The sequence below is a fragment of the Trichechus manatus genome, unplaced genomic scaffold (genome assembly GCF_000243295.1).
Source record: "Trichechus manatus latirostris isolate Lorelei unplaced genomic scaffold, TriManLat1.0 scaffold00195, whole genome shotgun sequence".
In the NCBI taxonomy this organism is placed as follows: Eukaryota; Metazoa; Chordata; class Mammalia; order Sirenia; family Trichechidae; genus Trichechus; species Trichechus manatus.
This window is the reverse complement of record NW_004444131.1, coordinates 4265737-4278733: the sequence shown is the minus strand read 5'-3', so window position 1 is coordinate 4278733 and position 12997 is coordinate 4265737.

Sequence of the window (12997 nt, the reverse complement as noted above, 5' to 3'; positions counted from 1 at the left end):
AAGTGGTTAATTACTAAAATATAATTAACTACACTTCATTGATGACTGAGTTAAACATAACCCTGGGAACTTTACTGGTAGGCTTAGTGTGGATAGCTCAGACACCCCGGCCACCTGAAAGGAGATTACTCAAGTTGTAGACAGAGCACCAGAGGGAAGTGTCTTCTTCTAGATTAGCATTTTAAACTCAACCCATGAAATTCTGACGTTACATATAGCAACACCCATGTGGTTAAAACTAGCTTAATCGTCAGTTGAGAATACATGTGAATTTAATGAGATATTTCTGAAAATCTAACCCAAGGAAGAAGTCCCTGGGTGGTGCAAATGGCTAACAAGCTTGGCTGCTAACAGAAAGGTTGGAGGTTTGAGTCCAAGCAGAGGTACCTCAGAAGAAAGGCCTGGCATTCTACTTCTGAAAAATCAGCCATTGAAAACCTTATGGAGCACAGTTCTACTCTGACACGCATGGGGTCTCCATGAATCAGAATTAATTTGACAGCAACTGGTTTTTATCCTAATCAAACCTGTTGCCATCGAGTCAATTCCAACTCATAATGACCCTATAGGACATGGTAGAACTGCCCTCATAGGGTTTCCAAGGATCAGCTGGTGGATTCAAACTGTCAACCTTTTTGGTTAGCAGCCGAGCTCTTAACCATTGTGCCACCAGGGCTTCTTTTATCCTAAGGAAATAATAAAAAATATGAGAAAATGCATATGCACCCATGCTATGTTGTTTTCTAATATCAAAAAAGCTAGAAGCAAACTAAATGTTCAACAACAGAGGCTTGAGGAGATGATCAGAGTACTGTCACTTGATGCAATATCCTACAGTTATTCAAGCTGGTAATTACAAAGACCAGAGAACCATGAAAAATGGATATGATTTATTAGTAAGTGAAAAAAAGTAGAATATAAGTAGTACAAATACAATGATTATAAATTTTTAAATTTTTAAATATTACAAACAGGCTGAGAATACAAGTTATGATACTAATGTTGTAGAAGGAGGATTAGGACATTATTTCAAAGCTCTGTGCTTTTATATTTCTATTATAATTTTTTAACTTCATGAAATTTGTGCTGATTTCATTTGTAATTAGCGATGTCATTCTCCTTTTATAGTTCTCTTGTGAAAAAAAACCCGTTGCTATCGAGTCGATTCTGACTCATAGCAACCCTATAGGACGGAGTAGAACTGTCCCATAGGGTTTCCAAGGCTTTCTCTCTGCTCTTTTATTTAATCTCTTTTTATATCTCATAAAAGATGGACTCAAGATATGCCTTACACCAATCTTTCCTCATTAACATGACAAAGACAACCCACTCCCAGATGGGATTATAACCACAAGCATAGAGGTTAGGATTGACAACACATATTTGGGGGGAACATAATTCAATCCATCACGTTTGGATTCTACTCCTGTCCAACTAACCAGATAATTTTGGACAAGTCTCATCACCTTTCTGGACCTTCATTTCTTTGTCTATAAAGTTAGCTGATTAGTTTTGAGTCACTAAGTTCCCTAGAAGATCTAAGATTCTATGATGCTGAGTGTTGGTACTGGGGGGAATGAATTCAGGATGCTTCCAGGGGAGCACAGGCTGGGTTAGGAGCCATGGTTATACAGCTGAGGGCAGTGAGAGGACAGGGGCCTGGGATGCAGATTGGCCAGATGGAGCTGAGAGTCACAGGAGGTGAAGGGGGACAGCACCAAAAACCCAACCTCTCCCGTTCCCCAATTCAGTAATGGAGGTGGCCCAATTTCTTTATTTTCTGCAAGTAAGTTTTGCTTTTTGTCACAGTGGTGGTTTACTTATAGGAAATAGAAATTTTATGGTGAAGCATTTAAGTCTGAACCGTGAAATTTAATTTTTGATTGTAAGGTGCCCTCATTTACCCCTAATTGTCTTATCAGAAGAGATCCTCAAATGTAACGATGTTTCTGTTGTAACTCATCCCATGCCTTGCATGAGTACTAGACATATAAAATACATTCAGTAAATACACAGATATAATGAGTAATGTTCACTACTTACATTTATCTTATTTACAAAGGAGTGGGTGGTGGTGGTGTTGTTGTTAGTTGCCATTGAGTCGGCTCTGACTCACAGTGACCCCATGTACAACAGAACAAAACAGTTGACCTGTCCTGTGCCATCTTCACAATCATTGATATGCTTGAGCCTATCGTTGTAGCCACTGTGTGTTCTGAGTGCCTTCCAAGCTAGGGGTCTCAACTTCCAGCACTACACCGGACAATATTGGTTGTGAGCCAGAGGGTTTTCTTTGGCTTATTTTTGGAAGTAGATCATCAGGCTTTTCTTCCTAGTCTGTCTTAGTCTGGAAGCTCTCTTGAATCCTGTCCACCATGGGTGACCCTACTGGTATTTGAAATACCAGTGGCATAGCTCCCAGCATCACAGCAACATGCAAGCCACCACAGTACAACAAACTGACATACAAGTGGTGGCCCAAAGTGGTAAAAAGTTACCCTTTATCCACACTCTGACAGTAAACATCATATCATATTTCTAGGTATAAGGATGATATCTTTATAAAGAGAGAGAGGGGAGTGGGGAGAGAGAAGGAAATAAAGGTATACAAAGAAAAGCTATGTTCTCAGATCCATTAGCTAGTGACAGATTAGGAATATTTCCTTGTCCCTTGATTCTAAGTCTTAACCATTCTCTTAACTTCTCTCTGAAGAACCACTTTGGGCACACAACAAAATCTGATGAGCTTGCTTTAGCATAACACTTTTAAAATTTCCTCCCAATGGCCAATCTCATAAACCACCTCCATAAAACTACTGAATTTTCATTTCTGAAAGAAATGGCACTAGGTACACTTAGTGTAAACTTTAATAATACCTGAGGCTTTTTTTCAGATCAAATATCCCAGGTGAGTAAGACCAATTTATACACATTTAATTGCTTCTCAAATACCATTGCTGAGATCAAAAGCACTTTAGCTTTCTAAAGCAGAAGAAAAGGAAAAAAAAATTCTTAAACACATAAAATAACACATTCCTCCATAAACCAAGGGGGAAAGTCTTAAGCACCTTAGCAGATACATTATTTGACAAGTTATGGCCATGAGGGAATTTTTGTACCTGCTTGGTAAACAGCTAGAAGGCGAATCTCAAATGAAGGAAGAAAAAATATTTGCATTCTGTTAGCACAGCCACTAGACAGTGTCCCTAGCAGTCACATGGTGCTGTGTGGTTAGCTGCTGCCAAGTTGGCCCCCATCTCATCACAACCCCACGCACCATAAAACAAAACAGTGCCTGGTCCTGCGCCATCCCCATGATTGGTTGTGGGTCAGATGGTTAGGATCCACAGAGTTTTCATTGGCTGATTTTTCAAAGTAGATCACCAGGCCTTTCTTCCTAGTCTACCTTAGTCTGGAAGCTCTGCTGAAACCTGTTCAGCATCATAGCAACACACAGGTCTCCACTGACAGGCTAATGGTAGCTGCACATGAGGTACATTGGTAAGGAATTGAACCCCAGTCTCCTGCATGGAAGGTGAAAATTCTTCCACTGTTATGGATTACATTGCATCCTCCAAAAATATTTGTTGTAAATCCTAACCTCTATGCCTGTGGTTATAATCCTGTTTGGGAATGGGTTGTTTTTGTTATGTTAATGAGACAGGATTAGTGTAGGTTGTGTCTGAAATCAATCTCTTTTGAGATATAAAAAGAGATTAAACAAGAAAGGAGAGAAGCAGAGATGGGGGAAGAGAGATACCAAGCAACAAGAAGATTGCCCAGGAGCAGAAGAGACAAAGACCTTCCTCCAGAGCTGACAAAGAGAGAAAGCCGTCCCCTAGAGCTGGCACCTTGAGTTCTAGCCTTCTAAATTGTGAGAAAATAAATTTTTGTTAAAGCCACTCACTTGTGGTATTTCTTTTATAGCAGTACTAGGTAACTAAGACAGATTTGGTCCCAGAAAAGTAGGGGTGCTGCTCTAACAAATACCTAAAATTTGGAAGTGGTTTTGGAATTGGGTAATAGGTAGAGGCTGGGAGAGTTTTAAGGTGCTTAATAGTTAAAGCCTAGATTACCGTGAAGAGATTGTCAGTAGAGTTATGAACATCAAAGGCAATTCTGGTGAGGGCTCAGAAGGAAGTGAGGAGAGCTATAGAGAAGTCTCTATCGTCTTAGAGAATACATACAACCCCAGCAACAGACTGTTGCTAGAAACATGCATGTTAAACGTGCTTCTGGTGAGGCTTTAAAAGAAAATGATGAACATGTGATTGGACAATGGAGGAAGGCAATGCTTTTTATACAGTGGCAAAGTACTTGTCTGAATTATGTTTAAGCGTTTGGTGGAAAGTAAAACTTGTAAGTGATCAATTTTGCTATCTGGCTGAGGAGATTTCTAAGTAAGATCTTAAAGGGGCCACATGGTTTCTTCTTGCCACTTATAGTAAAATGTTAAGAGGAAAGAGATGGACTTAAAAACAAACTGTGTAAAATGAAAACAAAACTTAAAGATTTGGAAAATTCTTGTACAAACTGAAGACATGTGTCCTAGAATTTTCACCAAGGACTTGGCTTTACAATCTTTTGTTAAAGAGATTAAACCTGTGACTGATGGATTTAACCAACAACCACAGGGGGAAACCCATCAGCTTAGGCTGAAGGGGACAGAGAAAGAATGAAAGGAAAGAATACTGTCTGCCTCTTGGAATTCTATAGGCAGGAAACAGACCAAAGGTGCTAAATATGTTGTCATCCAAGAAGAGAAAAGGACCATCCCTGGTGCAGCTCGTAGATTAGCAAAACTGTTCGAAGGAGCTTGGGAAGCAAGGATGCATGGAATTCAAAAGATGGAGTCATGGCTTCCTAGGTTTAAAAGAGTCAGATCTTCACCAACTTGATTTTGGAGTATGTGGCTGCCATTCACGAGTGCCAGGGGGATGGGGCCATTGCCCAAAGCTGAGGGGCAGGGCTGCCATACCCAAGGGGCAGAAGACTTGGGGGGCCTGCCAGGGCCAAGGGGTGGGGTCACAACTCAGATGGACTAGGTGAGTGGGGCCTCCTAAAGACAAGAGAACAGAGTTGCCATCCCAGTGGTCCTGGAAGGCGAAGCTTAAGCCCAGGGCCAAGGCACCTCTGCCCAGAATCTAGAGGTCATCGTCAACACCCAGAGTCTGGAGGACAAGGCCATTGCCCACATGGTCCCAAAGAACAGAAGATTATTTTCAAGCCTTGAGAGCTAATGTAATATATTCTGCTGGGTTTTGGACTTGCATGATGCTTGATTCTTACCCTACAATTTCTTCTATTAATAATGGAAATGTCTGCTTTGTGCTTGTTCCACCACTGTACTTTGGAAACAGATAACTTATAATCTAGATTTCACAGGTTCACAGATGAAGAGGAATTTTGCTCCAGGATGGAATATGTCTAAAGTCTCACCTATATTTGATTTAGATTATTCAGAAAATGATGTTTTGGACTAGAAGTTGATTTAAGAATTTTGGGATGATGTGATGGGGTCAATGTGTTTTGCATGGGCAAGAATATGAATTTTGGGGAGGTCAAAGTATGGAATGTTATAGATTGAATTGTGTCCCCGAAAATACGTGTTGTAAATTTTAACCTCTATGCCTGAGTGATACACAGATGACACAACTTTGCTTGCTGAAAGTGAAGAGGCCTTGGAGCACTTCCTGAAGAAGATCAAGGACTACTCCCTTGAGTATGGATTACACTTCAAAGTAAAGAAAAAAAAAAAAAAAACCTCACTACTGGACCAATAAGCAACATCATGATAAATGGAAAAAAGATTAAAGTTGTCAAGGATTTCATTTTACTTGGATCCACAATCAACGCCCATGGAATCAGCAGTCAAGAAATCAACACTGTGTTGCACTGGGCAAATCTGCTGCAAAAGACCTCTTTAAGGTGTTAAAAAACAAAGATGTCACTTTGAGGACTAAGGTGCACCTGATCCAAGCCATGGAATTTACAATCACCTCATGGGCATGAAAAAGCTGGACTAGGAATAAGGAAGACTGAAGAAGAATTGATGCCTTTGAATTATGGTGTTGGTGAAGAATATTGAATATATCATGGACTGCCAGAAGAACAAACAAATCTGTCTTGGAAGAAGTACAGCCAGAATGCTCCTTAGAAGAGGGACCAGTCCCTAGAGAAGGACATCATTCTTGGTAAAGTAGATGGTCAACAAAAAAGAGGAAGACCCTCAATGAAATGGATTGACACAGTAGCTGCAACAATAGGCTCAAACACAGCAACGATTGTGAGGATGGCACAGGACCGGGCAGTGTTGCATTCTGTTGTACGTAGGGGCCCTATGAGTCAGAACCGACTTGAAGACATCTAACAACAACAACTTGCCAGTGGTTATAAAACCACTTGGGAGTGGGTAGTCTTTGTTATGCTAATGAGACAGGATTAGTGTAAGGCAAGTCTTAATCTCTTTTGAGATATTAAAAGAGGTTAAACAAGCAACCGAGAGAAGCATAGATGGCGGAAAGAGAGATGCCAAGCAACAAGAAAATTGCCCAGGAGCGGAAGCTCAGAAAAGACAAGGAACTTCCTCCAGCGCTGACAGAGAGAGAAAGCTTTCCCCTAGAGTTGGCACCCTGAATTTGGACTTATAGCCTCTTAGACTGTGACAGAATAAATTTCTGTTTGTTAAAGCTATCCACTTGTGGTTTTTCTTTTATAGTATCACTGGATAACTAAGACAACCACTGAACCACCTCTGCCCCCAATCACACTGTAGAGCTGGCTATACCTACCCAGTTCCACATTGTAGATTTCAGCTGTCATCCTTGATTATAGCTCCTCATCTCAATTCAAACCTTTGCAGCTTGCAGCTTGATTGTGTGAAAAACCAAGGGCAAGGGCAATTAGATGTGTGTGGGCAAAAATAAAGAAAATAAATAAAAAAATAAGAGGCTGCATATCAACTCGAAGAGGATGCATCATTGTTTTGTTAAATTATTCTTTCCCATGGGGCCCTATTGTTCACAATTTCTCCACTATCCTCTGATTTCTCACCCCTTCTTTTATCCTAAGTCACCTAATAGAACTCCCAGATTTGCTGCTGGATTCTGAAATCCTGCTCTGTGTGGGCAGAGATGAGCAAGAAAGGAGGAGTGTGAAAAGAATAAGCAATAACCCACGAGCGTGGTCAAGAGGTACTACTGGAAATAAATTAAGATTTTATTTTGGAGCTTAAAAATAATGTATCCTAAATGTGGCCCAAGAGAGGCCTTTGCTGGTAAGGAAGGATGCTGGAATAAGGTTGGGAACATTCCTAAGTCTGTGGACATCTTCTTCCTCAGGAAAAATGTTGTATCATCACAAATTTCTGGAGAGACTTGTTCACATTGATCTGTCAAGCGCAGGTGGTTTCACAGCCTAGGAAACACGTCGTGACACGTTTCTGTGTCTCTCCAAGTGGCTTCCACATTTGTTTTCTCATCTGAGCTTCCCAATAAGGTCATGAAGTCAACCACCAGTTGCAGTCAAGTAGACTCTGACTCATGGTGGTCCCATGTGTGCGAGAGTAGAATTGTGCTCCATAGGGTTTTCAGTGGCTGACTTTTCGGCAGTAGATCAGCAGGCCTTTCTTCCAAGGTGGATTCAAACCTCCAACCTTTCAATCAGCAGCTAAGTGTGTTAAAGCAACCATATCATGCCCATTTCAGAGCTGAGAAAATTAAGGTTTATAGACATTAGATGAGTTGTTTAAACAATAGCTGGAATGACCTTTTGCTCCTGCCCTTCAATCCAGCACTCTTTCCACCATAATTTGCTACCTTGTCATGTGATACATTGATTTTTTTTTTTTTTTTTAAGCACGGTAGGTAATTCATAGAAAGAGTTAGAAGCACGAGATTAAGATGTCTCATTCTGGCTCCCACCACAGTGCCAGATGCAGAGTAGATGTTCAATAAATATTAGTTTATCAGAGTAGCTCCTATATTTTAATTTTATGTCTTAGCCTACTGATAAGACACAGAGGCTGTGTTAAAAACAATAAGCACCTACTGTTGTTGTTGTTAGTTGTCATTGAGTAGCTCTGACTCATGGTGACCTTATGTATAATAGAACAAAACATTGCCTGGTCCTACATCATCTTCATGATCACTGGTATGTTGAGTCCATTGTTGCGGCTATTGTGTCAATCCATTTCATTGAGGGTTTTCCTCATTCTTGCTGGCCCTCTACGTTACCAAACATGATGTCCTTTTCTAGCTTTCGTCTTTCTTGTTGATGTGTCTTTCTGATACTTTTGGAAATTTGGAATAGTATGCATTTTAAAATAAACAAATACATTAAATATATTCATAAACTATAATTTGTGAACATCTGTTATGTATTAGGAGAGAAAAACACAAATTGTGAGACACCGTTGTTACCTGTTTTCTAATAAATTATGTTCTTATTGGGGAAGAGAGGTCTAAGAGTCAGTAAAAGTAGAGATTGTACAAATACATTCGAGATGTTTAGAAAGTCATTGGAGATAAATGGAATCCAGAGATACACGACCATCTTCATTAAGATGATAAAGTTGGCAGGATTTTTACAGGTAGTGGGGAATTCAGATACTATATAAAGTAAGGGGGGAAAATGAGACAAGTGTGAAAGACAGTCAAAGCCAAAAATACCCATGGTACAAAGACTTCAGTTGGTTTCCCTGAGTAATGGGAAATCAAGAAGGATTCTCAGACTGTGTTGATTTTTGTCTCTGTGTGCGCTTCCATGTGTATGTTCATCCAGATTTGGCACAAGGAAATGCTAGTAGAAAGATTTCCAAGGTACAAGAGGAACATGCCAACTAAACATATAACAAAAATGAGGATGGTGGAAGAGGAAAGATCTTACCACTCTAGTAATACAAAGTATAAACCAGAAGGGAATTTTTCATTTCTGGAGAATAGTGCGTCAAAAATAAAATATACAGACTTATATTTACAAAACGAAACACCAATAAGCACCTGCAAGAGGATGGAGTGAGTAGGATATGGAGTGGGTAGGACATATGGAGTGGGTAAGGATGGAAGGGAAAGGAACCAGTTCAGCGACACGAATGACTAGCTGTGGAGTCTTTCAGCCCTAGGATAGCCAAAGAAATGAACTGTCAATCAACTTCATGGCCAGGTAGACACACTCTTTACAATCACTGGATCTTATAAACATGTCCTGCACTACTCTGTCCCCACCCATCAGGGGAGGGAGGAGACTCTGCACTAAAATCTAATTTGTGCATTTGACTTTTAATTTCCTGAGTTCTCCATGAAACTTATTCCATCTCGGGTCAGCTGATGAGAATATCTAGACACTTCTTTCAGCTCTATTTTTTGCCCTTCTCTCAGGCCACAGCACAAAGAAAAGGCTCAACAGAAATTTCCCTGAGGAAGAGATTTATGCTATGATTGGCAGGAGGGAGGGAAAAAAGTAGATGCATATATCTTAAAGGGGGAAATGGAGAATAGCATCTGTTTTGTTTCTAGGAAACATTTATCCCACAGCACAGCCAAAATACAGCTGGCTGGATTTACCAGGCTCTGCTGCTAACCCAGCCCCTGGAATCGGAATACCTACATTATGGGTGGGAGGTATTTCCGTTGTGTGAGCTCTTCAGCGAGTCTGTGCCTAAGAAGCTCATATGTCACCTCTCCTCATCTGTAAAGCACCACCCTCTTCATCATTCCTTGCCTGAAACCAAATTCAAACTCACAAAATCAGACATAGGTCCTCACAGTAGATTGCAACAGCCTACTGGGGAAAAAAAAAAAAAAAAAAGATCAAATTTATTAATTTGTAAATACTACTTTTCTTGGCTATGCACAAATTGCTTTATAAGCATAAACTCATTAATCCGCATAATCTTTCATTTTTGCCTCAGCAGGTAGAGAGCTGTACTTACTGGTTCAGAATTTGGATTCCACCAGCGAATTTGCGTCCCTCAGTGAATTCGCGTCCCTGCTGGACCACCTCAGAATCCACCTGGCCACTTGCCTGGGAAGAGATTTTTTAAAGTCTCTAGAAAATTAGACTTAGACACTATCTAATGAGACTTTCATACTGTGCAAAGACCAAAGCACTGATCTAAAACATGTGCTCACATACACATTTGAACCAAGCGAAGATCTTTTCTTACTTAAAATGATTGTAATCTCAAAGAGGACAGTTGAGAAGTACGGAAATCTTGGTTCTAGGCCCATTTCACTCAGTTCTCCTCATCCTTTTCACCTTTTCTCTTTTCCCCAGCCCCCAATGCATTCTAGGGCCTGAGCTATTGGTCTTGCTTAGCTTTCTCTCCTCTGAGACCAGTTTGTTGGTCACTAAGAATTTATTAAATACCTCTTATAGGGCAGGTACCCAGAAAATTATTGCTGCTCACCAAAACTCCCCCCACCCCCTTTCCAGACCCATAGTTAGACCAAAGTTCTAGCCAATGAATGAGATGGGAAGTGCTGTGCACCATCCCCAGGCCTGACCTATGCAGCCTCTCATGCCCCTTTCATAGCAACCCATGAGTAGAAGAAGATGGAGCCAAAAAATGAAGAATCTCTGAGTCACCATCCGGAGAAGAGCTGCCCATGAATCAGGAACATCCGATCTGTACTTCACGAAACTTCTTTTGTGCTAAGCGGTCAAAATTGGGCTTTACTTGTTAAAGTCGCCACCATTACCTTAACTTGCATGCTGCCTCTGCCCTAGGCAAATGAGTGACTTGCTAACTCTCTTGTGGGACCAGATACAAATCCACGAAACATCTTGCATTTTTCTAGTGTACCAAAGACTAGGAAGATGGAAGTTCTGTTCTTATTTAAAATCATCATAATTCAGAATTATGCAGAGAAGCGGGTTGAAATCTTGGAAAGGAGGATGGTGTCCACATGATTTTCTACTATTTTTACCTTTTGGATACAGTTTTAGATTTTTTCCTCCCCTTCAATGACTAGAAATATCTTCAGGGCTTCAAAACCTAGAAAAAACCCAGAGGAGATTTGCAGTGTCCTGTGGGAGAGCACAGGTAAGACGAATGCCTCCATCTTCATGTTCTGATGAGGCGTTCACAGTCATGTTAACACTGCTAACCAAGTCCCATAACACCAAAAGCTTCTTCTGTAATCTTGCTCTTGATGTGCTCATGATGTGATCACATCAGACTTCCCTATATATGTCCACCAACCCCTGTGCCATCATTCACTATGATGTGACATCAATGAATTATCCCCAGAGCCTTCCCCACTTTCCATGCAGCTCTCCATCTCATCCACAGCAGTGCTTCTTGGGACAGTAGGCCTTACCTATTTTTGCCATTTTTATCTTTTCAAAACCTGCACTTGGGCAGTTACCAGGTAAGAAAGGAGCTTAATCAATATAACTATTAATGTTAAAATAATAGGACATCAGTTGTTCAGTGGTAGAGTGCTTGCAGTCCGTGAAGGGGACCTGGGTTCTATTCCCAGTGAATGCAACCTCATGCATAGCCACTACCCTTCTGTTGGTGGAGACTTGTGTGTTGCTATGATGCTCAACAGGTTTCTGTAGAGTTTCCAGACTAAGACAGACTAAGAAGAAAGACCTGGAGATCAATTTCCAAAAATTAGCCAGTGAAAACCCTATGGATTACAACAGTATGATTCTCAACCAATCATGGGGATGGTGCAGAACTGGGCAGCGTTTTCTTACGTTACATATGGGATCGCCTACTGGCCAGCAGCTAACAACAACAACAGTGTTAAAGTGGCTGACAGCCTCACAACTCATTGACAAATTCTCAAACCTTTAGAGCACTAAGGAATCATCTAGTCCAGGCCCTTCATTGCTCAAAGGAGAACACTGAAGCAGATAGGTAAAGTGACCTAAGTGTTGCATAAATGAACCAAAGATGGCCTCTGAGTGTTGGTCCCCGGGTTGTTTATTTCTTCACAGCAGGGTGAGCTCCATTAACCCAAAAAGCCCACTAGTGCCTAACTCAAATTTTTACATATTCAGTTGCTTTTAAAATAGCCCACATAAGCAGATTTTTACTCATTTAGAGTCTGCCTGCTTTGTACACCCCACAAAACTGTGCCCAACATCTGCTAGCCCTAGATAAGATAAACTCTGTAGTTATAAAGACCACAAGACCCTGCTGCCCTTTGGAGCTGTCTGACCCAGAGACTCCCCACCTTGCTGCTGAGGGACATCACCTAGAAATGTAAGCTCCCTCTCTGCTTCTAAGCTCCCTCTCTGCTTCTCCTCTCCCCTCAAGAGTCTTTTGCCCTCTTCTCCTTTGGGATGTCCCCCTGTGTTGTGTGCCTTTGTATGGTCTCATGCTGTGAGGGACTTGCCCCACACGTAAACCTGTCAAAGCGTTCCCCCAATAAATAGCTGGCTTTGCAACACTGTCATCTTGCAGTCATATCTTTTCCCTTGGTCAGCCCCAAAATCCATTGAACTCACTACACTAAGTAATGGTGGCACAGGATAAGAACCCAAAGCTCCTGCTCGTGGTTCATTACCTCTCGCCTTCTCGCTCATTGCCCATTCTTCCTAGGAGTATTTATATTTTTCCATAGAACAAACCTCAATGCATTGATTCACCAATGGTAGGATTTGAACATCAGCAGAATGGCCAAAGCAGCCCTTTCCAATGCCACTTAAATAAAATCATACATTTTTGTAAACCCAAACTTAAGCATAGACTCCAGTAGTAGAAGGAACAAGTCATGCTCTTCCACTTCTCTTTGTGGCTGAGAGGACACTCTAGCTCTGTTCTTGCCACCTTCCTTTCTTAGCTATTATCCAGGCACCCTACACAGGGCACATACCACCAATATTTGTTGTCTTTTGTCTCAGTCATCTAGTGCTGCCATAACAGAAATACCACAAGTGGATGGTTTTAATGAAGAGAAGTTTATTTCTTCACAGTCAAAGTAGGCTAAAAGTCCAAATTCAGGGCATCAGCTCCAGGGGAAGGCTTTCTCTCTCTGTCAGC